Genomic DNA, 27,413 nt, shown 5'->3' with positions numbered 1-27,413 from the left:
GTTAATTCTCCCCTCCTCCATCATTTATCGTTTTGATTTCATGTTCTTAGGGCCTATTACCATAATATGTGACCATTTATAATTGATACTAAAGCCCAAACTATTCAGGAATTGCACAAAGCTATCTAGGAGAGGTTGCAAGCCCAGAGTGAAGCATTGTCCACATAAAGGAGTGCTGGGGTGTACTGCTTCCCCACCCTTGGAATATCACAAAACTATGTCTAAATTGTTGATATATAAAAGGAAAAAATTGGGGGCAAAATATGCCTTACTGGACTCAACAATGGTCCTTGTGAGGGTTTGTGCAATTACCCTCTGTGTCGTATCTCGCCACAGCAGAGAGTTCCTGGTGTAGTTCTCTCGAAAAAGTGAAAAATGGCCCATTAACTCTCATGCTGGACATTATGAGCATTACAAGGAAAAGGCACAGCGCTGGGGCAAATGTTTTAGTGTTACGCTGCACCATTTCCAGAACGCAGGGTGCATGCATAGCAGGAATGATTGTTTATGTGCAGGTAGGTATCCCTTCCTGCACATAAACAATAATGGCGATTTGCTGCTTATATGTGTGCTGCTGCTGCAGCACACATAGCAGTAGCAAATCATTACAAATTAAATAATGGTGATGATGAATCATTAAATCATCACCATTATTTAATGATTGCTTTTGTGCATAAAGGGACACCTTCATTCACAGAAGCAATAACTAATGTCATTTTGCTCTTTCTATATGTGCTGCAGACTGAACAATACGTAGAAAACTACAAAGACAAATAGTAGTATTTCTCCGTGTTGCACCAATCTAACGCCTGCATTTGCATAGTATTCGTTTTTGGCACTGCCTCAGATTTATAGATCCTTGTAAGGGTCAAACGGGGCAGCGCCAAAAAGCAATGGGTGTTGAGGTGGAACACCCACAGCATCACTCGTTGCATGTTCCTTTCACGCAGATGCTTGCGTGAAAGGGTACCATATTCACAAAGCCACGTTAAGCCACAAAACGTGGTTAAAGATTACTTTGAAAATATGGAGCAAGGCATTGCGCCACTGGAACATCAGTAAAAGTGATATTCCAGTGGTGCAGTCCCCTTGTACATATGCCCCTATGTCCCCACATTTTCCCCTGTAGATTCTGTGGAACGTTGAAGTTAGGTCCATTAAGCCAGGTAGAGGGGGCCTTATTTGACCCAAATATATTCCACCACTGGCAAGTGTAGGTCCAGGCACTGATCAAGGGTACATCGACCCTTCCTAAATTCATGCAAATCAAAGAGGATATTGTTCTCCTTATCCCAGTTTGTACCCTAGAGAGTATAGCGATTCTCAACACCTTCATGAAAGAATCAATTAGGTAGATTGGGCGACAACAGGATACTCCAGGCCTTGGGAACAGATCCTCCTGCAGCAGCATTCTTGATAATGGTCAAGACTGGCACCCAATCAATTAAGGGTGAACTATATATATATATATATATATATATATATATATATATATATATATATATATATATATATATATATATATATATATATTCACTGAAAAAACCATAGGTTATAGACCATATATAGTTAGGAATTTGCATTTACAAAACCTTGAAAATTCACTGAAAAAACCATAGGTTAGAGACCATATATAGTTAGCTGGACATTTTATTGACATAAAACCAATGAAATTCCATATATAGTTAGTTGCACTAACTATATATCGCGCACCCGCAACCCACTGCTGATGATGTCACATATTACATCATTCATGACATGGTCAGTGACATCACTGATGACATCACTGATGACATCTCAAATGACATCACTGATGACATCACTGATGACATCTCAAATGACATCACTGATGACATCATCTAGTGTCTGTGTGTTTTTGTAAAGTTTAAATATGTTTTACATATTGAAGAATGAGTGGGTGTATGGAAGACTGAGTGTGTGTGTGGCTGGCTGGGAGGTGTGTGACTCTTTGCATATCAATGTGTACTTGTATCAGTGATTGTATAAGAGAGTAAGTATGTGTTAGTATATGTGTGAAAAGTATGGTGTTCTGTGTTTAACTGTATAGATGAGGAAATCGAAGTGTGATTGATTCTTCACAGGACTGACTAGGTGTATGAGTGCATATGATAGTCTTGTAATAATGAGTGACTGTATGTATGAGTGATTGTATGGGTGAATGAGTGAATGTGTGTGTAGACGTAGGAATCAGTGAGTGCGTATGTAGTAACTGGTATTGGTGTGTCATGATGTCATCAGTGATGTCATTTGAGATGTCATCAGTGATGTCATTTGAGATGTCATCAGTGATGTCATCAGTGATGTCACTGAAGTATGGTGTTCTGTGTTTACCTGTATAGATGAGGAAATGGAAGTGTGATTGATTCTTTACAGGACTGACTAGATGTGTGAGTAACTCCATGGATGAGTGGCAGTGTGTGAGTGTCTGCATAGGTGTATGAGTGCATATGATAGTGTTGTAATAATGAGTGACTGTATGTATGAGTGATTGTATGGGTGAATGAGTGAATGTGTGTGTAGACGTAGGAATCAGTGAGTGCGTATGTAGTAACTGGTATTGGTGTGTCATGATGTCATCAGTGATGTCATTTGAGATGTCATCAGTGATGTCATCAGTGATGTCATTTGAGATGTCATCAGTGATGTCATCAGTGATGTCATCAGTGATGTCACTGACCATGTCATGAATGATGTAATATGTGACATCATCAGCAGTGGATTGCGGGTGCGCGATATATAGTTAGTGCAACTAACTATATATGGAATTTCATTGGTTTTATGTCAATAAAATGTCCAGCTAACTATATATGGTCTCTAACCTATGGTTTTTTCAGTGAATTTTCAAGGTTTTGTAAATGCAAATTCCTAACTATATATGGTCTATAACCTATGGTTTTTTCAGTGAATTTCATTGGTTTTTTAAAAGCTAATATCTATAGCTGTAAAATATATTCTTTATTACGTGACGTATCACGTAGCCACGTGAGACGCCTCATGACGCGTCGCATAACCGTGACGTATCGGCTCTGCAGCGCAAACAAAACCCGTAACGTAAGCGTGCCGGAGCACGCTTACAGATATATATATATTTTTTAACCTTAATTAGACAAAATCCACACGTGCACATATCTTGAGGCCTTGCAAAGGCACATCAAACAAACAGTCCCTACAATTTTGTCAAGTTTGCTGGAAATCTATTCCCTTAATTTTTTTTTTACTGTTTCTCTTGGTTTTCTCCTTGTTACGCTTACCGGGACGCTACCCGGTACGCGAACCGGACGCTTCAAAAACACAAGATGGCGGACTCCCGTTACGCTGCCGGTTAGCTGCCCAGTTCGCGTACCGGGAAGCGCCTCTACCGCGAAAAATCGCGGGGGACTTTAATATCCCCCTCATCAATCCTAGGGGGTCAGGAGGGGTTTACCTTGCCCCCTTTCCTTCATTTCCCCCTTCTTTTTTCACCACATCTTGTCTCTCGAACCTACCGAGAGACAAGATGGCGGCCGCTCCGGACTGTTTACAATGTTGACAGCTACGCTGCCGGTTAGCTGCCCGGTTAGCTGCCCGGTGAGCTGCCCGGTTCGCGTATCGGGACGCGCCTCTACGGCGTAAAATCGCAAAAAAATTTTTTTTTTTTTTTTGCCCCGCGGGGCACTTTAATATCCCCCTCATCAATCCTAGGGGGTCAAGAGTGGTCTACCTTGCCCCCTTTCCTTCATTTCCCCCTTCGTTTTTCACCACATCTTGTCTCTCGATCGTACCGAGAGACAAGATGGCGGCCGCTCCGGACTGTTTAGAATGTTGACAGACACCGGAGAGCCAATCAACTTCGCTTCGCGAAGTTCCGTTACGCGTCAGGTACGCAAACCGGGGCGCTAACCGGAGCGCTGTCACAGATATATATTTTTTTTTAAAAGTTAATTTCTCAAAATCCACTGGAGCACATATATTGAGACATAGCAAGGCACGTCGGGCAAACCATATCTACAATTTTGCCAAGTTTCATGTAAATCTATTCAGCCGTTCGAGCTAAAAGTGAGTCCAACCGCCCTATGGAAAAATGAATGGGAAAAACGTGTTTTGGGACCCCCCTTGTTTCTCGGCCCCCCCCTTGACGAAACCCCCCCAAATTTTCAGGGGCTGCTCAGAAACGAAATGTGCCATTTTCCTGAAAATTTCAGCCAATTCCGTCCACAAACGCCAAAGTTATTAGACATAGAATTTTCAGAAATCCCATAGAGAAAAAATCCTAACTATATATACCCACTGGCTATCGCCAGTAGGTAATATACATATATAAACATATATAATCTGCATATCTATATAAATATAAATGCATGCATACATATACATATATGCATACATATGCATGTTATTTACATGAAAGTTTTAAAAACACTAATAAAAGCAAAGCTAAAAAGCCACCTCATTACAAACAGAATGGCTTTAACTTAAACGAGGGCGAGATCTATTGCATTTTCAATGCTTGTTTACTTTGGTTCTATCAAGAAGGCATTCAGATGTTTCACACATTTGCCATACATTCTGAATGTTAGCACTCTAGTTGCTCATTAGATCACTGTAGTAAAGCTAGTGCTCACCAGGGAAGTCTGCTGCTAATCATGGTTTGCAGCCATTTTCCCGCATTTTTTATCCCGTAGACTTTCAGTCTGCATACCATTATCCCGCAAGGTCATTGACCTCGCATACCATTATCCCGCATTTTTTCAAAACGCATGTGCATTTATCGCGCATGCCTTTACAAAGAATTACGTTTTAAAGGCATGTATGGTAAATGCATTTGCGTTGTGAAAACCACGATGACGAGAGAGGTAAGTGGGTTTGTGTTAATTTTTTCGTGGGTTAGTGATTGTGTAGTGTAGTGTAGTGTTGTGTAGTGTAGTGTTGTGTTAGTGTAGTGTAGAGTTGTGGTGGTTGTTTAGTGTAGGGTCATGCTGGGGGTAGTGTTTTAGGGTTAAGGGTTGTGTTGTAGTGTTTGCGTAGTGTAGGGTCATGCTGGGGGTAGTGTTTTAGGGTTTAGGGTAGTGTTGTAGTGTTTGCGTAGTGTAGGGTCATGCTGGGGGTAGTGTTTTAGGGTTTAGGGTTGTGTTGTAGTGTTTGCGTAGTGTAGGGTCATGCTGGGGCTAGTGTTTTAGGGTTTAGGGTAGTGTTGTAGTGTTTGCGTAGTGTAGGGTCATGCTGGGCGTAGTGTTTTAGGGTTTAGGATAGTGTTGTAGTGTTTGCGTAGTGTAGGGTCATGCTGGGGGTAGTGTTTTAGGGTTTTGGGTAGTGTTGTAGTGTTTGCGTAGTGTAGGGTCATGCTGGGGTGTAGTATTTTAGGGTTTAGGGTAGTGTTGTAGTGTTTGCGTAGTGTAGGGTCATGCTGGGGGTAGTGTTTTAGGGTTTTGGGTAGTGTTGTAGTGTTTGCGTAGTGTAGGGTCATGCTGGGGTAGTGTTTTAGGGTTTTGGGTAGTGTTGTAGTGTTTGCGTAGTGTAGGGTCATGCTGGGGTGTAGTGTTTTAGGGTTTTCAGTAGTGTTGTAGTGTTTGCGTAGTGTAGGGTCATGCTGGGGTGTAGTGTTTTAGGGTTTTGGGTAGTGTTGTAGTGTTGGCGTAGTGAAGGGTCATGCTGGGGGTAGTCTTTTAGGGTTTTGGGTAGTGTTGTAGTGTTTGCGTAGTGTAGGGTCATGCTGGGGGTAGTGTTTTAGGGTTTTGGGTAGTGTTGTAGTGTTTGCGTAGTGTAGGGTCATGCTGGGGGTAGGGTTTTAGGGTTTTGGGTAGTGTTGTAGTGTTTGCGTAGTGTAGGGTCATGCTGGGGGTAGTGTTTTAGGGTTTAGGGTAGTGTTGTAGTGTTTGCGTAGTGTAGGGTCATGCTGGGGGTAGTGTTTTAGGGTTTAGGGTAGTGTTGTAGTGTTTGCGTAGTGTAGGGTCATGCTGGGGGTAGTGTTTTAGGGTTTAGGGTAGTGTTGCAGTGTTTGCGTAGTGTAGGGTCATGCTGGGGTGTAGTGTTTTAGGGTTTTGGGTAGTGTTGTAGTGTTTGCGTAGTGTAGGGTCATGCTGGGGGTGGTGTTTTAGGGTTTAGGGTAGTGTTGTAGTGTTTGCGTAGTGTAGGGTCATGCTGGGGTGTAGTGTTTTAGGGTTTTGGGTAGTGTTGTAGTGTTTGCGTAGTGTAGGGTCATGCTGGGGGTAGTGTTTTAGGGTTTAGGGTTGTGTTGTAGTGTTTGCGTAGTGTAGGGTCATGCTGGGGGTAGTGTTTTAGGGTTTAGGGTTGTGTTGTAGTGTTTGTGTAGTGTAGGGTCATGCTGGGGGTAGTGTTTTAGGGTTTAGGGTAGTGTTGTAGTGTTTGCGTAGTGTAGGGTCATGCTGGGGTGTAGTGTTTTAGGGTTTTGGGTAGTGTTGTAGTGTTTGCGTAGTGTAGGGTCATGCTGGGGGTAGTGTTTTAGGGTTTAGGGTAGTGTTGTACTGTTTGTGTAGTGTAGGGTCATGCTGGGGGTAGTGTTTTAGGGTTTAGGATAGCGTTGTAGTGTTTGCGTAGTGTAGGGTCATGCTGGGGGTAGTGTTTTAGGGTTTTGGGTAGTGTTGTAGTGTTTGCGTAGTGTAGGGTCATGCTGGGGTGTAGTATTTTAGGGTTTAGGGTAGTGTTGTAGTGTTTGTGTAGTGTAGGGTCATGCTGGGGGTAGTGTTTTAGGGTTTTGGGTAGTGTTGTAGTGTTTGCGTAGTGTAGGGTCATGCTGGGGTAGTGTTTTAGGGTTTTGGGTAGTGTTGTAGTGTTTGCGTAGTGTAGGGTCATGCTGGGGTGTAGTGTTTTAGGGTTTTGGGTAGTGTTGTAGTGTTGGCGTAGTGAAGGGTCATGCTGGGGGTAGTGTTTTAGGGTTTTGGGTAGTGTTGTAGTGTTTGCGTAGTGTAGGGTCATGCTGGGGGTAGTGTTTTAGGGTTTTGGGTAGTGTTGTAGTGTTTGCGTAGTGTAGGGTCATGCTGGGGGGTAGTATTTTAGGGTTTTGGGTAGTGTTGTAGTGTTTGCGTAGTGTAGGGTCATGCTGGGGGTAGTGTTTTAGGGTTTAGGGTAGTGTTGTAGTGTTTGCGTAGTGTAGGGTCATGCTGGGGGTAGTGTTTTAGGGTTTAGGGTAGTGTTGTAGTGTTTGCGTAGTGTAGGGTCATGCTGGGGGTAGTGTTTTAGGGTTTAGGGTAGTGTTGTAGTGTTTGCGTAGTGTAGGGTCATGCTGGGGGTAGTGTTTTAGGGTTTAGGGTAGTGTTGTAGTGTTTGCGTAGTGTAGGGTCATGCTGGGGGTAGTGTTTTAGGGTTTAGGGTAGTGTTGCAGTGTTTGCGTAGTGTAGGGTCATGCTGGGGTGTAGTGTTTTAGGGTTTTGGGTAGTGTTGCAGTGTTTGCGTAGTGTAGGGTCATGCTGGGGGTAGTGTTTTAGGGTTTAGGGTAGTGTTGCAGTGTTTGCGTAGTGTAGGGTCATGCTGGGGTGTAGTGTTTTAGGGTTTTGGGTAGTGTTGCAGTGTTTGCGTAGTGTAGGGTCATGCTGGGGGTAGTGTTTTAGGGTTTAGGGTAGTGTTGTAGTGTTTGCGTAGTGTAGGGTCATGCTGGGGTGTAGTGTTTTAGGGTTTTGGGTAGTGTTGTAGTGTTTGCGTAGTGTAGGGTCATGCTGGGGGTAGTGTTTTAGGGTTTAGGGTAGTGTTGTAGTGTTTGCGTAGTGTAGGGTCATGCTGGGGGTAGTGTTTTAGGGTTTAGGGTTGTGTTGTAGTGTTTGCGTAGTGTAGGGTCATGCTGGGGGTAGTGTTTTAGGGTTTAGGGTTGTGTTGTAGTGTTTGTGTAGTGTAGGGTCATGCTGGGGGTAGTGTTTTAGGGTTTAGGGTAGTGTTGTAGTGTTTGCGTAGTGTAGGGTCATGCTGGGGTGTAGTGTTTTAGGGTTTTGGGTAGTGTTGTAGTGTTTGCGTAGTGTAGGGTCATGCTGGGGGTAGTGTTTTAGGGTTTAGGGTAGTGTTGTACTGTTTGTGTAGTGTAGGGTCATGCTGGCGGTAGTGTTTTAGGGTTTAGGGTAGTTTAGTTGTTTAGTGTATGCTAAAGGCATATTCGTTCTAACAGTTTTCGTTATTTTAATTTGCGGCCTAATAGTACATGCAGGATTTTTTTTGCGGACTGATGGTATGCGGGATTTCGTCATATATTCGCTAATCATACTTTCTATGGCAAAATGAACCCCCTCATTTTGTTCCTTTTTAATTTAAATGTTTTAAGAGTTACCACTTTATTCCAATCAAGATGGCTTCAGGTGTGCCATACCTTTGTAATAAGTAGGACTGTTAGCACTCTAGTTGTTCTTTAGAACACTCTGGGACATTCTGTCATTGGGCTATAGTTGGGCTACATCTGGCTGATATTTGGGCTACATTTGTTTTTTTGTCTCTGGTGGCCATCTTTGGGCTACATTGGGCTACATTGGGCTACATTGGGCTACATTTGGGCTCCAACATATATATAGCCCAAAGTAGCCCAATATATATTTTTCAAAGTTAATTTTCGTAAAAACCACTGGAGCCTATATCTTGAGACATAGCAAAGGCACATCGGGCTACCAGTCCCTACAATTTTGCCAAGTTTGGTGTAAATCCATTCAGCCGTTCAGGCTAAAAGTGAGGCCAACCGCCCTATGGAAAATTGCATGGGAAAAACACGTTTTGGGACCCCCCTTTTTTCTCGGCCCCCCCTTGACGAAACCCCCCCAAATTTTCAGGGGCTGCTCAGAAACAAAATGTTCCATTTTCCTGAAAATTTCAGCCAATTCTGTCCTCAAATGCCAAAGTTATTCGACATAGAATTTTCAAAAATCCCATAGGAAAAAAATCCTAACTATATATACCTACTGGCTATCGCCAGTAGGTAATATATATATATATATATATATATACAATTGAATAAATTAAAACTCTGCATGAGCAAACCTTCAATCCGCGTGTGCCCCTTATTGGACTTTCGTTTGGATTCATATATCCGGCTGTGAATCCACTGGCTTTGCGCACCACCTGACAATGGGCTCTATCCCGGAAGGAACTTACTCTTGTTTGGATATATATATATATAGCACAGACTTCGCTTTGCAACATTCAGTTTCCCTGGAACAGACGAACGCGGACCCAAAAAGTTGGTGCAAATGGATTTATTTACTGCCCTGCACCACCGCCTTAATGTGTTTCGGGCTCTCAAAGGCCTTGATCACATGATGCGGAGGTCCTTCAAACATTTAAAGTGATAGTGCAAAGATTCATGATCACACAGGTGAAGCGATCATAGACATGGAAGAGTTTAGACTAGATTACAACATCAAATGAGCACCTGGCAAAATAGTTACAGTTACAGGTAAAAACAGATACCGGCTTAAATATTAATATTTCAAAATCAACTAAAATATTAAATTCATTTCTTTTAAAAGCCAGTGCCTATATCATGTAAATACAACAATCCGCTGAACCTGCATTTCAAATAACAGTGCAATATATTGAGGCATGTGTTAAAATATTGAATTGGGAAAAAGAAAACTGATTGTAGGTGCATACTCATGTTTACCTCCATTTTCAATGTCACACATACCCCCACTGCATATTATTGCTTTGCTATGTATTTATTGATTGCTGGTGCTTGTTACTTTAGCTCACGGTGGGCCTTAAATCTCTCCCTTGTGCTACTGTGATGAAGTGCAAATGCTCTAAAGTATCACCCTGTTGAATCAACAATGATTCTTAAAGTGTGAAGTGCTAAATATATGAAGACTAAAACCATGGGATTGAGGGGCTGAGATGTTTTAAAAAAAGTAATAAAACCAGACTGTGCAAACCTGCTAAAGAAGAGTCCTGATCACAGGCAAGTATAAAAATATTCACTTGAATTGAGCCCAAATGTTGTTTTTGTGTCAAGCTCCAGAACATACCTAGTTTCCTATTGCCGTAGCCAGGCCTCACGATTGCCTCCCCTTCTAAGTGGTGGAAGTGTATCCACAACAAAGTATCTTAGGTGTTCGGGACTCCCATTGTGAATTTCCCCAAAATGTCTAGCCACTTATATGCTGGAGTATCCGCTTGTGTACCGGCAACTTGGTGCTGCCCATATGGCGCAGTGGTACAAAAGGAGGTGGTGATGGACGGAGCATCTGAATCAATCAAACACTCACACCCAGTCAAAAGATCTGGGTTTAATCCATCACCGTTCTTTAGCCCACTCTGCCACCCCAGTTCAGACATGGCTATATGCAAATCAGTCTGACCCTGTGCCTCATGGGAACAGTCCAGCTCGAACTGCCAAGCCATGTCTTCCCTGGACCGGAAACAAGCTTCCGAGGACCGGTTTCTGGCATTCCAGACGTCTTCAGCCCGGCTTGCTTGAATCCAGTGGCAAAGTGAGCAAGAGACTCACGCCTGAGCATACCCTGCCACACTTATGGCGGCCAAAAGCGGTACAAAAGGGGGTGGTGATGGACGGAGCATCAGAATCAATCAAACACTCACACCCAGTCAAAATATCTGGGTTTAATCCGTCACCGTTCTTTAGCCCACTCTGCCACCCCAGTTCAGACATGGCTATATGCAAATCAGTCTGACCCTGTGCCTCATGGGAACAGTCCAGCCTGAACTGCCAAGCCATGTCTTCCCTGGACTGGAAACAAGCTTCCGAGGACCGGTTTCTGGCATTCCAGCTGTCTTCAGCCCGGCTTGCTTGAATCCAGTGGAAAAGTGAGCAAGGGACTCACGCCTGAGCATACCCTCCCACACTTATGGCGGCCAAAAGCGGTACAAAAGGGGGTGGTGATGGACGGAGCATCAGAATCAATCAAACACTCACACCCAGTCAAAATATCTGGGTTTAATCCGTCACCGTTCTTTAGCCCACTCTGCCACCCCAGTTCAGACATGGCTATATGCAAATCAGTCTGACCCTGTGCCTCATGGGAACAGTCCAGCCCGAACTGCCAAGCCATGTCTTCCCTGGACTGGAAACAAGCTTCCGAGGACCGGTTTCTGGCATTCCAGCTGTCTTCAGCCCGGCTTGCTTGAATCCAGTGGCAAAGTGAGCAAGGGACTCACGTCTGAGCATACCCTGCCACACTTATGGCGGCCGAAAGCGGTACAAAAGGGGGTGGTGATGGACGGAGCATCTGAATCAATCAAACACTCACACCCAGTCAAAAGATCTGGCTTTAATCCATCACCGTTCTTTAGCCCACTCTGCCACCCCAGTTCAGACATGGCTATATGCAAATCAGTCTGACCCTGTGCCACATGGGAACAGTCCAGCCCGAACTGCTAAGCCATGTCTTCCCTGGACCGGAAACAAGCTTCCGAGCACCGGTTTCTGGCATTCCAGCCGTCTTCAGCCCGGCTTGCTTGAATCCAGTGGCAAAGTGAGCAAGGGACTCATGTCTGAGCATACCCTGCCACACTTATGGCGGCCAAAAGTGTTACAATAGGGGGTGTTGATGGACTGAGCATTCCAGCACATAAACCGCATATTCTGTCTTACAAGTAAGTCTTTTCTTGATAGGTACAGGGTCTGGTTTAAATGGACTTGTATAACAAGTTTGCTATTGGCAAATCTACATGCATTACATGAGGAACATTTAATAAATCCTTTGCATGAATTGAGCCAATTCTTGGACCCCATTAGTTCGGGACTGCTTTTTACCAAGGTGTTACTCATGGATCAAGCTTTTCTGAATGTTATGTCAGGAGTCCTAGGTAACTGTTCTCCTAGGACTGGGTCACTTGGCACTAATCCCCAATTTCTGTTAAGTATTTTACGCTGTGCTTGATGTTGTCGATTACATGTAAGAATAAGTCTAGTTGGTTGAGTTGGTTGATGGCTGGTTGACTGTTGTGGACTAGGTTTATTAGAGAGGGCCTCAGCTCTGAAAATAGCCTTGGTTTTGTTAATAGCCTTGTCAATAATCTTAGCAGTATAGCCCATGGCGAGGAGCCTTTCTCTGCTTTCCTTCTGTGCAGTGTCACAGTCTCCCTCCATGCTGCAAACGTGTTTGATACGCAGCATTTCCCCATACAGAATGCTTTGTATTAAATGTCCGGGTTGATGGCTTGTTGCGTGGAGTATTGTATTTCCTGCAGTAGGTTGTAGGTTTCCTATACATCCTAGTCTAAAGTTTGTCTCCCCTTGTAAAAACCTCAACATTAAGAAAACATACTGCGTCTCAGCTGCTATATATATATATATATGGAATCTAGGTCCTAACTATAACTACCTACTGGCGCCCGCCAGTAGGTAATATATATATATATATATATATATATATATATATATATATATATATATATATATATATATATATATATATATATATATATATTACCTACTGGCGATAGCCAGTAGGTATATATAGTTAGGATTTTTTTCCTATGGGACTTTTGAAAATTCTATGTCTAATAACTTTGGCGTTTGTGGACGGAATTGGCTGAAATTTTCAGGAAAATGGCACATTTTGATTCTGAGCAGCCCTTGAAAATTTGGGGGGGTTTCATCAAGGGGGGGCCGAGAAAAAAGGGGGGTCCCAAAACGCGTTTTTCCCATTCATTTTTCCATAGGGCGTTTGGCCTCACTTTTAGCTCGAACGGCTGAATGGATTTGTACAAAACTTGGCAAAATTGTAGGGACTGTTAGCCCGATGTGCCTTTGCTGGGTCTTAATATATGTGCTCCAGTGGATTTTGAGAAATTAACGTTTGAAAAAATTTATATATCTGTGACAGCGTCCCAGATAGCGCTCCAGATCGCGTACTTTTCGCGTCACTGAGCTTTGCGAAGCGATGCTGATTGGCTCTCCGGTGTCTGTCAACATTCTAAACAGTCCGTTGCGGCCGCCATCTTGTCTCTCGGTAGGATCGAGAGACAAGAAGAGGTGAAAAACGAAGGGGGAATTTAATGAAAGGGGGCAAGGTAGACCCCTCTTGACCCCCTAGGAATGATGTTGGGGTTATTAAAGGGTCCCGTGGGGAAAATAAAAAAAAATTGATTTTTCACGGTAGAAGCGGTTCTCGGTTCACGAACCGGGTCGCAAACTAACGGCTGAATGGATTTGCACGAAACTTGGCAAAATTATAGGCACTGTTAGTCCGATGTGCCTTTGCTGGGTCTCAATATATGTGCTCCAGTGGATTTTGAGAAATTAACGTTTAAAAAACAGATATATCTGTGACAGCGTCCCAGATAGCGCTCCAGATTGCGTACTTTTCGCGTAACGGAGCTTTGCGTAGCGAAGCTGATTGGCTGTCCGGTGTCTGTCAACATTCTAAACAGTCCGGTGCGGCCTCCATCTTGTCTGTCAGTAGGATCGAGAGACAAGAGGAGGAGAAAAACGAAGGGGGAATTTAATGAAAGGGGGCTAGGTAGACCCCTCTTGACCCCCTAGGAATGATGTTGGGGTTATTAAAGGGTCCCGTGGGGCAAATAAAAAAAAATGATTTTTCGCGGTAGAAGCGCTTCTCGGTTCGCGAACCGGGTCGCAAACTGGTAGCGAAACGTGAATTCGCCATTTTGTGTTTCGATTTCAATAAATTACTAGGTATAAGGGGGTACGGGAGACGTATCCTGACCCCTTTTGTTTTCTGAGGGTGGCTGAGGAGGCTCATATATGTTGATATATGTCTTCCAGCGGCTGTGCGTGAGCGTTTTTTTTTTTTGCTGCGTGACGTCTGTTAACGTTCGATTCGATGGAAATCAGGAAGTGTTGACCGCCATTTTGTCACTGCGAGTAAATATTTTATTTGTTATAAATAAATCATTATTGATAAACATTGTCTGCGCCATCTTGCCTTTTTTGCAATGCCACACTTTTGTCGAGCACAGCAGCCATTTTAGATGCCTTGACCAGACCCACTGTCTGCACCCTCGCAAGCATCTCCCCCCACGCACTGGTCACTCCCGCTCTCTTTCTCATGTATGGGCTAGAAACCTCCTCCCATCTGCGCTGTTCTTCTCTGAGAATCACACCCTGTGCTCGCCCGACACCTGCCTTTCACCCTATTCACTACCGCACCCTCTGACACTCCTCTTCCTCTGTGTCCGATTGTCCAGGCCTGTCCCAGGCTATCACCTAGCCCTGCAGATGTAGTTTATGGCCTCAAATGTAAAGAATCACCCCTCTTCAAAGAAGTTACAGTAGATCAAGGCCCCCACCCGATGAGATCCGTCACACTACACGCGTTCCTGCAATCTGATAACCATCCTGTATTGTGATTGGAGAGGGGATTCTCACTGTGAGGGTGTGTGGGACCGAGCCTGAAGCGGAAGATTCCAGGGATGCCTTTTTGTACATCAAAGTCTTCACAATTATGTGTCACATTAAAAATATATAGCACTCACAAAAAAGTAGAAGGAAAATAACACTTTAATAACTTATAAATATATACATCGCAACAAAAACAGTAAACACCTTAAAACATTTTTTAATAAAACAGAAGCAACAATGGTCAGTAGCGGTCTGTTGTGCGAATAGTCCCAAGGCAGCATATTTACCTAGAGTGGTGCTGTGTAGGACATTCTGAATGGAAATTAACCAGAACTATAACCATCTACTTCCAATAATATAACTTTTATGCCCAATTTACGCAAAGATTTAGCTAATCTGCTAAAGGGGGGAGTCGCCATTTCTTTACAATAATCAATAATGAAAAATCAACATCAATAGGGTTGTCCGTATTCCCGATGCAGCACTATAGTGCAACATACACAGCACCTGGGGTGTCAAGAGTAAACAAGTCCTAGCTGCTTAATCAATGACTGACAAATGCTATATTAAACACTTACTATGTATAATACTTGCGTTCACAATAGTTTTACTTTACAAAACAGAACAAAAGATGTCCCCTGTAAGTAAACCCATATTAGCTGTTTCAGTTATTGAACATCCTAAGGTTTTATGACATGGGGAACAGTAGTGATATCCTGGGCGGGTGATGGAACTGGGTTTGTTAATGGAAAAACATCTACAGAGAAAACTATTGGTTAATTATACTTCTCCGGAAATTTAAAACTCACAAATGTTTCATTTGTGCAATCGTTTTATGAACATGTACATTAAAAAACTAAAAGAAATGCCAAGAACGTCCCATGTGAAAGTGAATTTTATCTGGCAATTTTTTTCTTTTCCTTCTCATGAAAAGAAAGTTAAAGCCAGGTTCGTTACCTGCCTCATCTGCAAAAAAGAAATCTCGAGAGGGACCGAAAAAAAATATTGCTATGGTAATCATACCATGCATCGGCACATGGAGAGGTGGCACCCTTTTAATTATTCTAAAGCACAACTTCGAGATTTGGGGGATAACCCCCGACCGGCAAAAACATCCACCAATGACTTAGCAATAAGTGAGTCAGAGGCAAGGGAAACGGTCCCAAATCTGCAAAAGAACTTTGGGCAGATGAGATTGACTTGTGTAGCATGTGGAAAATTAATTTCATGCGGAGAGATCAGTATTACTTCAATAAATACAGTAATCAATGATGCATTAGAACTTAATATCAATTCATTTTCCGAACGTGTAATCAGTACCTGTCCCATGTCAATTCATTGTTCGAACGTATAATCAATACCCATCCCGGATCAATTCATTGTCCGAACATATAATCAGTAAAAAGTGCGACAAGTGCGACAAAATCATATCGATAATTCATTGTGAGCAAGTACCAAAAGTGTCGACAATTCTAACCTTCAATAAATACAGTAATCAATGATGCATTAGAACTTAATATCAATTCATTGTCCGAATGTGTAATCAGTACAAGTCCCATGTCAATTTATTGTTCGAACGTATAATCAATACCCATCCCGGATCAATTCATTGTCCGAACATATAATCAGTCTTATCCCATATCAATTCATGTGCTAAAAACTGCATACATATCTCATGATATCAAGGCTGAGCAATCGGGGCACAATAGTTTCATTTGTACCGGCGCCATTTTGGGTGAGGTCAGGAAGGTCCAAGTATAGTCAAAATGTCTCCACCAACTCGTGGTTGGACCGGGACCTCTTTCGGCAGTCTAAAAGTTTTCGTTGAAGGGTAGTAGAGGGGACTGGCGACATGAACCATCAGTCAAAGAGGGGTGGGAGGCAAAAATCTCTCCTACCGGGTCATACTGGTGTCCCACCGGAACTGATCAAGTTGGTAGTCTTGCAGGATTTTGGTGATTTCAAGCCTGAGGCCGGCACCGGCATGAGCGTGCCGACGTCCCGCGGCTACGTCGTGGTCGTTCCGTGGGTGATCATGGCAGTCATTCCCCATCGGGGGTCGGGGGCCCCCGTGGCTCTTATAGAATCTTCAAAGTTGAGGAGAACGTTTCTGGATGCAGGACTCATTTTGTAGTTGAACTCAGAAGCGCCGTTGCACTGCAACAGTGGACGAGACCCTCGCTGGGTGAGCGGAGCATCATTGCCTCGCAATAGTGGACGAGACCTTTTGTCGGGTGAGTGCAGCGTCGCTACATCGCAAGAGTGGAGGAACCCTTTTGTTGGGTGAGTGGAGCGTCGCTGCATCGCAAGAGTGGACGAACCCTTTTGTTGGGCGAGTGGAGCGTCGCTGTATCACAAGAGTGGACGAACCCTTTTGTTGGTTGAGTGGAGCGTTGGGGGTGCAGCTGAGGGGCCCCCACCTGGGGGGGGTGGGAGAGGTTCGTTCGCGCCGCCTCTCCCTCCCAGCGCACCCCACGCCGACACTTGGCGTTGATATCCGTGATGTCCGGACCAGGCGATAAGAGGGGGGGGTCGGAGGCAGAGGCAAGACATCCCCCCCGTGGCCTGCAGGGCGCCGCTTCAGGCCCGAACGGGGAGCTCATATCAAGCCGGGGCCAGACCAGGAGATACGAGGGGGGGGTCTGTGGCATATGCAAGACATCCACCCCGTTGTCGCAGTCATTATCTAAGAAAGAAGAAGAATCCCATCGGCCTCGGCTCCTCTCCTGGCCCACCTTACGGGATGACCTCCCCGGCCGACGGCTGCCAGCAGGACCCGCCCTACACGTGCCGAAGGCCTCGTCTTCCGGATGGGCGTAGCCGCGAATCTGTTGCACTTCGGGAGTTTCCGGAATGGGGGTAGGTATCTGCTGATTTGTATTTATTTTATGTTACCGTTATTGGGCGTGGCGGGCGGTGGGACAGACATGCTTGGAGCAGTGGGGGGTGGCGGAGCCTAGCTACCTTGTGGCTGCCGTAACGTCAAGCTTGGCTTCTTTCACCATTTTCATGTTTCTTATTTCTAGCGAAGTCAAAAACTCATCAGAGGCCTACTGATTTTGTTCGATTTCTTTCCTTTCCTTTTCAAGTGTGTTTCATGCTAAAGTTTCTGTTTAACAGGATACAGGGATTACTTCGTATTTTACATATGTCTTCTTTATTAGGGGTTCTCTCCGGTTGAGTCAGATGATGTACCTCTAATAAATGGTCTGGGTGGAAGTAGTTTCTCAATCAGTAGGGAGTGACAGATTACAACGGGGGACAAAGGTCCGCATTACCCACCCTTCACTACTTGCAAAGACTAGACAGAATATTTCTATTCCACGTTATTTGCAAACAGAGAGTACCTCGAAAGAACTATTCCTTGAACAATAAATTTCCAGCCAATCAATCAATTAGGCATGACGGATTACAACGGGGGACAAAAGTCTGCATTACCTATCCTTCACTATCTGCAAAGGGAGACAGAATATTTCTATTCTTCTCTGTTTGTAGACAGGGAATATCTCAAACAGCAATAATCGATAAAAAAATAGTAGGATTATAACACTTTAATAACTTATAAATATATACATCGCAACAAAAACAGTAAACACCTTAAAACATTTTTTATTAAAACAGAAGCAACAATGACAACTAACAGTAGTGATATCCTGGGCGGGTGATGGAACTGGGATTGTTAATGGAAAAAGATCTACAGAGAAAAATATTGGTGAATTATACTTCTCCGGAAATTTAAAACTTACAAATGTTTTATTTGTGTAATCGTTTCAGGTCAAACGGATTGTGGGACAATGTTCACAATGGAAGAGTCACCAAAAGTCATTTGGATCAATGTTGCAGCAGGCTGCCATGTATATAGTTATTTAATAAAACGTTTTACCCTGTTACTTTGCTGGTGTGTTGTATATATTTATAATATTTGCATAGGGTTTGTCGTTATTTTGGGTGGGGTGGGGTGGGGTGGGCGGAGGAGTCGAGCTGTCTTGCAGCCATCATGGTGTGGAGCTAAGTTCATCTTACTAGTTTCGTATTTCTCATGAGGGGTTGTTCTTAATGTTTCTATTTTAGCGAGGTCAAAAACAGATCCCATTAGTGGCCTACTGATTTTGCTCGATTTCTTTTGTTTTTTTAAACTATTTTTCACTATCTGCAAAGACTAAACAGAGTATTGCGACTCTGTGCTTGTTTGTAAGTACAGAATGAACCAAAGAGAACCAATTCTAAAACAGTAAATGCTTGGATAGCAATCAATCAAATAGAGAGAGAAGCAGGCACGACGGATTACAACAGGGGCAAAGGCCTGCGTTAACTACCCTTCACTATCTGCAAAGAGAGAGTACTGCTAAGAGAAAAGAGGGGGGGGGGCAGCGTTCAAAGCACATCAGCGTGCATAAACACGAAAATGTTTTTACCTATCATGTACTTGACATTTGACAGCATTTGATATTTGGTATTAAAAAACCATTGAAATTCACAGAAAAAACCATAGGTTTTAGGCCATATATAGTTAGGGATTTGCATTTACAAACCTTATTTTACTCGCATAAAACCATTGAAATTCGCATATATAGTTAGATGCGCTAACTATATATCGCGCACCCGCAATCCACTGCTGATGATGTCACATATTACATCATTCATGACATGGTCAGATGTTTAGGCAGTGCTTATCTCCATTAAGCTTGGTTATTATCATTTACATATAGGTGTCTGAGGGAGGGAAAAGAAGTCTATGTGAATGGAGTGCACAATAGCACTACATTACTCCCTAATTTGTAGACACATACAATTGCATGGCTCTTGTAATCTAGATGCGCCTAATTTGGTGTGAGTTTTGAAAGGCACTGCGACACCTAGCTATCATACTATCATTCAGTTTACTGGAAAAGTGAGTTATTTAATTTGAAATAACACAGATTGTTGTGCAGTGTTACCAGGCATCGGTTACATGATTACGGTAACTGAGCGTGTGGTTTGCTAAAAAAAGTTTTGTTTACTACTCTGCATGGGAAGCTGGATGTTTTCATCTGCCCGTTGATTCCTACCTTGAAAGAAGAGTCAACCAAGTGAGCCGTATAAGAGCGCTATTGTCTCAAAAAGAGGTCGCGCTTACATCTGCTAGAGAATCATTTGTCCTTCATGTAGTAACACCCGCACAGAAGTGTATGAATAATTAAATACAGACGTGCCGTTGTATTTTGGGGAGTTAATTCAGAGTATCTTTAATGCGTCCTTGACTACGGGGTTACCTTACTTTTTTAAAGTTAGAAGCAGTGGTCTTGTGAGTTCTTTTGAAACTATATTTGGTGTCTTTTCGGCATTTTTTCATTCGATTTTTTCCAGCATCTTTGGTGGATTCCTCTTAATAGTCGCATTAGTTGCCGGTGTGCTTTTATTAATTTGTTTACTTAAATATGGATGCACATGCTCCAACACATGACAATATTTCTCAGCTGCTGCTGCTCCGCAACCGAATGCTTAGTTATTACGGAGCGCTGCCTCTGGCTACATTGAGTGCAGTTTATGGATTATCGTTTCGATTCTCCTTTTTCACATGCGTTCAACCTGTCTTCCATTGCCTGAGCTGCGATTTCAACTGGGCCCTGGATTTGTGTCTCTGCAGTACGGTGTCTCCCAATGCGGATTATGACCAGCTGATGAGTCCCTTAGTGGTTCATGACTTGCTCTGTTCTGGCGGCGGGATTATGGCCTTAGCAGCCATACATGGAATAATGGGACGTTGGAATGTTTTTGCAGAAGCACATGACTTCTTGGCACGCAGTTACATTGAAGATGACCCAAGTTTTCCTCCGATGGTGATTGAGGCTCCGGTTGTTGATGAACAAGTATGTTCATTCCCACTATTAAATTGGATGGCTGAAATGTTTTCAGATGAGAACAATGATTTCCTCTTGCAGGCTGTTGCTACATACTGTGCTTATACGCTATTGGATTTTTCTACCTACTTTATTATTTAGTTACTGTTTTCTATCAAACAGAGAATACTTTTTCATGCAAATTTGAACTTGACTGCTTTTCAGGCTTGGACTCTGCGTTCCTAGTTCGCCCACGTTTATATCACGTGGTTCTATTGAGGGAGGGTGTTGTGGGCTGAGCCTTGCACTCACACCGTGTTAAGTTAGCATGGGTTCATTAGAAGCTTAAATGCCATTTTTGCTTTCCTGCTCTGCTTTGCACACAACACACAATTTTGATATTGTTTAGAGAAGGCTGAGTATTTTGTTTCACATGAGAGCAATTTGTTATGCTACATTTTTAGACTGCTTCGCTAGTTCAGTGTGTATAGTGAGAGCATGGAACATCAAGGTTATCTTGGATACTGTGTCTGTTATTCGGAATGATCCTAGCACGTTCGACCTATAACACATATGCAGGTGTGGCCACGTCTGATACTGGCGCGTTTAACAATGTATTGTGGAGGCATAATTAGACACAGTTGGAGAACATTGGTATCCTGACAGTTTGTGCAGAAGTCAATGTGATCCACTACTGCTGAGTATCAGCGGTATGGGGCCGTCCATGTAATCCTATGAGACCTTCTGTAGTTATAAACTAACCTGGTAGGTAGGGAGGGTGAAATGTAGGTATATTTTAAACCTGTTTCCCGTTAGCAATATAAGATGCTTTCTCACTTTGTATTTTATGGAATAGTAATGTTATGTTATGTCTTCTTTTATAGCGCTCAAATCACTACGAGGCATCTCAGCGCTTGCTTTGGGAACCCGTCCTGGCTTTTTCCCTGTGAGATAACCCGTACTGGGCATCCCCAAGGTGAAAGCCAGGCATCCCGCCGCGGGGGGGCCGTAGTGGAGATTAAGCAAGCTAATGCCCAGAGTTGCAGAGTGTGAACCCGTGATTCGAGTAGGCACCGAAGTGAGAATTATCGAGTCCGTGGACATTTGGGCTCAAGACCCTGCCGCGTCGGGAATTGAACCCTAGTCCCGGGTCTGACCTCTGCTTCAGGGTCTGCCTCCTCTAACCAGTGACCCATACTTCTCCACTTACAGTGGATAGTAACAATGCTGACAACTTTGTTTCTGATAATATGTTTGGTTGTATTATCTAAGGTACTATGCATGAGATTTCGGCGTTAGAAATAAACATTTCAAACTTGCACGTGTCTTTATTTACTCCTTGTTTTGGACTGGTGTAAGACTATAGTGAAAGAGTGCTCTTTTTATCTACCTTAATTGAGGTAATCTAAGTCGCATGTTCTGGTTTGACTAGTCATTGTTGTTTTTGCTATAGGACTAAGAACCAATGAGTCACTGATTGCTAGTCTGGTAGGAGGTTTGGGTACTAAGGTGGGTTTTGGTACAGCGTAATTCATTGAGGTCCTAAGTCTTAATGCACAGTTCTGTGTATGAGCAGAATTCCTGCAACAGTAGTTACAACAAAAAGGCTCAATAAAGGGCCTTGAGTTTGAATCCGAATATGAAATTGAAGAATAATTGATAACCCCAGCCAAGAAAGGGAGCAAGTGTGCAAATTTACAATGTCTTCGGCTGGGGTACTTGTTACAATAAAAATGTTCGATAAAGGCCTGCACTTTGAATAGGTATATGAAATAGAAGAATAGTTGATAATCACAGCTAATGTATGCAGCAAGTAGTTGTGTGTATGTGTGGATGATGTGTTGATTGAGTGGAAGATGAAAAGGTGAAAAATAAGAGAGGTTGGAGACACGCAAACTACCCACTGCCTTGTCAGTGGAGAGAATCTTTGGATTTCCAGTTCTTTACACAGATAGGGTGTTGGATTCTGAAGTGGGAGCAAGAGAAACGAGTAGCATATCTAAGGAAGCAAGCTAGTTCATAAAATACACATAATGTGCAGTAGTAAGGACGGAAGAAAGGATGGAAGTGTGGAAATTACCCAGTGCTATTAATGGGTAGTAGTTACGAAGAAGTCTGAATAAAAATAAAGGGCCTTGACTTTGAATTTAAATTAAAGAAGAATAATTGATAAGCCCAGCCAAGAAAAGCAGTAAGTAGGTGTGTGTATTTGTGGATGATGTGTTGATTGAGCAAAAATGAATAAGGTGAAAAATAAGAGAGGCTGCAGAGATGCAAACTTTCCATTTCTTTGTAAAGAAAGTGGGTGCTCAGTTTTCCAGTGCATATATATATATATATATATATATATATATATATATATATATATATATATATATATATATATATATATATATATATATATATATATATATATATATATATATGCACTGGACAACTGAGCACCCACTTTCTTTATATATATATATATATATATATATATATAAATATATTACCTACTGGCGGACGCCAGTAGGTAGTTATAGTTAGGATTTTTTTCAATGTTAAATCTCAAAATTCTATTTAGAATAACGTTGGCGCCAGTTGACGAATCTGCCTGAAAATGTCCCCAAAATGGCCTCGTCGAGCTCCGGTCCTTCCCTGAAAGTTTGGGGGGATGCGTCAAGCGGGGGCCGAGATAAAAGGGGGGTCCCAAAACACGTTTTCCCATGTTAATTTCCATAGGGTGGTCGACCTCACTTTTAGCCTGAACGGCTGAATGGATTTACACCAAACTTGGCAAAATTGTAGGGACTGGTAGCCCGATGTGCCTTTGCTATGTCTCAAGATATGTGCTCCAGTGGATTTTGAGTAATTTAGGTAAAAAAAATATATATATCTATAAGCGCGCCCCGGTACGCGCACCGGGCGCGCCACGCGACTTGCGCACGGAAAGCTGATTGGCTCTTGGGTGTCTGTAAACATTCTAAACAGTCCGGAGCGGCCGCCATCTTGTGTCTCGGTAGGATCGAGACATGAGAGGTGGCCAAAACAAAGGGGGAAATGACCATAAGGGGGCAGAGGAGACCCTCCCTGACCCCCTAGGTTTGATGTGGGGGCTGAGACAAAGATTTGTGCAGATCTAGATTGTGTTAAAGAATACAATAGGTTAAGAAGAGAGTATGCTCCACATTTGCCTCAATATCCTCTGTTTGAAAAACGTGTGGTAGGCCGAAAAAGAAGAAATGAGAATAATTGCAGTGAGGTAGTAGCAAAAAGACAAAAAGTAGATGAAACTGTAATTCAAAACAGAAAGAAAAAGGATTGTGATGAAAATGTTGTTGGATTTCAGTTTGAAAATAGTTCTGGGGTCAACTGCTATGCTAATGTAGTGGTTAATGTTGTTTTTTTTCTTCAAACAAGAACAGATTGTTGAAAATCGGGATCAAAGATTGTGTGGTTTATTGAATTCTGTGTTTGAGAAATGTAGCAGTGATAGAGCAAAAATAGAAAGTGTAACAGAAATTCCAAATATTTTAGATATGTGTTCTGGTCAAGATAAATTTTCACAGAACATTCAGCAGGATTGTCAGGAATTTTTAATGTATATGTTTGGTGTTTTGGAAGATGAAGGTGTAGATGTAGATAATCTTTTCAACCTTTCTTATCAATGGCAGCATGACTGCCACAATTGTAGTTCATCAAGTAATACTAGAATAGACACTGAAAGATTTATATATTTGACTTTACCAGACTCTAAATCAGTGTCATTTAAAAATCTAGTTAAAGCAGCAGATCATAATATGGTGTGTACCCAATGTAAGTGTCCAATGCTATCCACATTATTTATACAAAGTTATGGTCAGTATATCATTTTAGTTTTCCAACGATGTAGACCTGATGGAACTAAATTGACAACTTGTATCAAAAATGTTGTGGCTTCTCAGTTATCAATTTCAGGAAGAACCTTTACAACTGAAGCTATTATTTATCATGATGGTCCTTCGACAACATCAGGACATTATACATGCTACTTAAAATTTAAAAAAGGTTGGAGTTACTGCAATGATTCTCATTTGACTTATAAACAACGTTTGCCTTATGACTTTAAAAACTTCTTACCTAGTGTTTTTAAAACCAAAGTTTTAGTGAAGGTAATTGGCCTTTGAAGACGGGAATAGTTAATAAAAGTTAGTTAGTTAGTTAATCTATTGTTTAAAATTATTTATCTCATATAGGTACTGTAAGTGGATCTCATAGTAAAAAATACTCATATATCTGACACGATTTGGCCGTAAGGAAAGTGTAAGGTATGATGTTCTTAGATCTTTTATCATAGGAAGTCGATGAAATGGAAGTTAGATTGTGCTTATTTTTCCCGCTGTTATATGATGAAGAGTTTGAACTCACTAATTTAAGTGAAATTCAATATATTCTGAGAACAGCAAAAATAAACAATGTAACATATTGTATAAGTTATTCTATAGTTTGCATTGTGTAATTTATATTGTATTCCCATTGTCTCACACTCATTTTCCCTTTTCTACCATTATTTAGCTCTCTTTACTCACTTACACTGCCTTTTTTTAACTTTGTTTCATCGCTGTTCCATTACTCCACTTCATTCACAACTCCTCAATCCAATTTCAACTGTCTGCATTTCCTCTCTCCCTTCCACCACTTTTCATCTTTCTCACATTCTCTCAGTACCACTGCTTTAGTTCTCTTCCCCTCTCTTTCCTTTTTTTGCTCCTTTACTCTTTTTCCTTTCTCACTCATTGTACTGCAGTTCACTCAGTCCTTCCCTTTGTCTTTCTGTGTACTTACTCTCTCACTCATTTTTCCTCCATCGTTCTATATTAACCTCATTCCCTTCATCCCTTCACTCTGTGACACCCCTTCACTCACTCTCAGTCATCTTCTATTCCTCTTTCTTATTAATAGTTCCTCATTTAGACTCCTCTTCTTTTCACTCATTTTCCTTTTACTTTCTTATCTTTCCTGATTTCGTTTTGGTATCTCGCATTCTTTAGTATCTTACTTATCTTCAGTAATTTGTTCTTTCTATTTCTTTTTCCCTCTTTTTTCTCTTTCTACATTACTTTATTTCTGTTTTTGTATCCTTCACTATTGCTTTATTTGTTAGTAAACTTTTTTAGATTTTTTACCTCTTGACCTGTTTCTTCTATTTTAAAATATATATTTTACTAATTATAACTTGTTTTTTCTTTTGTCTTTCACAGATACAAAGTGTAGTTTAAAGATGCAAGTACATTTTCATTAATTATATGGTAAGTTTGACTACAAAATGTAATTTATCATCACCCTTTGTTTTAACCTCACTACTTTTCTGTCACCCTACCTCACCCCTGTTTTCTTACTCTGCTTCCCTCACTTATTCTTATCCTCCATATTTACTTCTCTTTTCCTTACTTTCCTACCACATTCAACTTCTTTCAGTGCCCGTGCTCACCCACACTCCCTCTCTTTCCTTTTTTTTCTGCTTCACTTAGTCCCTTTCTGACACTCCCTCCTTTACTCTCTCTGTTCTTTCTTTCTGTCACTCCCCATGTCTTACCCGTATTCACTTTTATCCACCCTCTTTCACTCCTCTTTACTTACACTCACTGCTAGATTCTTTCCCTCTGTCACCATTGTTCCTTTTCTCTGGTTCCGTCACTACCTTTCATTCCTCATCCTTTACTCTCCTTCCTTTTACTGTCATCACCCATTCACATTCTCCTAGAACATCTGCTTTAGTTTTCTTCCTCTTTCTTCTCTTCTTTTGCTCCCTTATTCATTTTCCTTTTCTCAGTTACTTCCTCTTATACCTTTTCTCTGTTTTACTATCTCTTACACAGTCCCTCTGTGTTTCTCCCTCTAGCTCTCTTTCTCTTTACACCATTCTCTTTTTTTCCCCATTCCTCATGCTCACTCCTTTTTTTTTCTTTTTTTTTGTTGGTGCGCTGACGGGACGCGGCCCGGTACGCGCACCGGGGCGCTGACCGGTACGCGCACCGGGAGCGCTCCTGAGTGAAATATAAAAAAATATATATACTAATTTTAAACAAAAAATATTATATTAATATACAATATAGGATTCATTTTTAGAAAAACATATCTTTCTAAGCTTTAGATATTTGCGAAAAAATAACCTTAGAAATTCACTAAAAAACACATAGGTATGAGTCCATATAAAAAGTTAGGAATTAGCAGTTAAAAAACCTATGAAATTCACTGAAAAAACCATAGGTTTCACACCAGTTATAGTTAGTAATTAGCATTTAAAAAACCTATGAAATTCACTGAAAAAACCATAGGTTTCATACCAGTTATAGTTAAGAATTAGCATTTAAAAAACCTATTAAATTCACTGAAAAAAACATAGGTTTCACACCAGTTATAGTTAGGTGGAAATTTTACTGACATAAAACCAATGAAATTCCCACGTTATAGTTAGTTGGACTCACTATAACATGCGCGTGTAATGCACTGCTGATGACATCACATAATACATCACTCATGACATGGTCAGTGACATCACTCATGACATCACTGATGACACCATCCTTGTGACAGAGTGACTGACCTCCTTTCACTGTAAAGTAACCCTTGAAACACATATTCAAAAATAGAAACTAACATTTACAAAAAAGTGGAGATACCTATACCAGTTACAACAACCAATTCAGTAATTCCACCATCTATATACACATCCACTCATTCACCAACAGTTCTATATAGTCATTCATACATATACTTACTTATCATATGTAGTGAGACACCTTTACATCTGTTAACACACCGACAGTCTTCCAAAACTTGCTCATACACATACTCACACATGCAAATAAACTATTGAACATCCATTTTTTTGCCTATACAGCTATACACACACTACCACCTTACTTCTAAGGAAACTTACACATACTTACTCTCAAACAATCACTTATAGAAACACATACTTATTAAAACAAGAACTCTTTCAATCTCTCACTCTCACATATACTCACTTATATACATCAATACTCACATATACTAGATTAAAATATATGTAGTTACTGATAAAGACACTAGTGAGACAGTCATTCACTTACTAACACATACATATGCACACTCATTCACCCATACAGTCTGGCACATATGCTGTCTTCAAAACACATACAAACAGTGAGTCAGTCATTGATGCATCTATGTGCTAAGTAACACCCCCACCAAATCAAACAGACAATTATAAAGATACTAAAAAAATCTAATAACCCATATACACACACATGTAGCTACTCACCAGCCACTTATACACAAAGTGAAACACTGATACATATATTTAAATATTTAAACATTACTCGCTAATATATGTATTC

This window comes from Lissotriton vulgaris, chromosome 1_1, assembly GCF_964263255.1.
Source record: "Lissotriton vulgaris chromosome 1_1, aLisVul1.2, whole genome shotgun sequence".
NCBI classification, from domain to species: Eukaryota; Metazoa; Chordata; class Amphibia; order Caudata; family Salamandridae; genus Lissotriton; species Lissotriton vulgaris.
The sequence above is the reverse complement of the archived record's forward strand: the minus strand, read 5'-3'. Positions refer to the sequence as shown.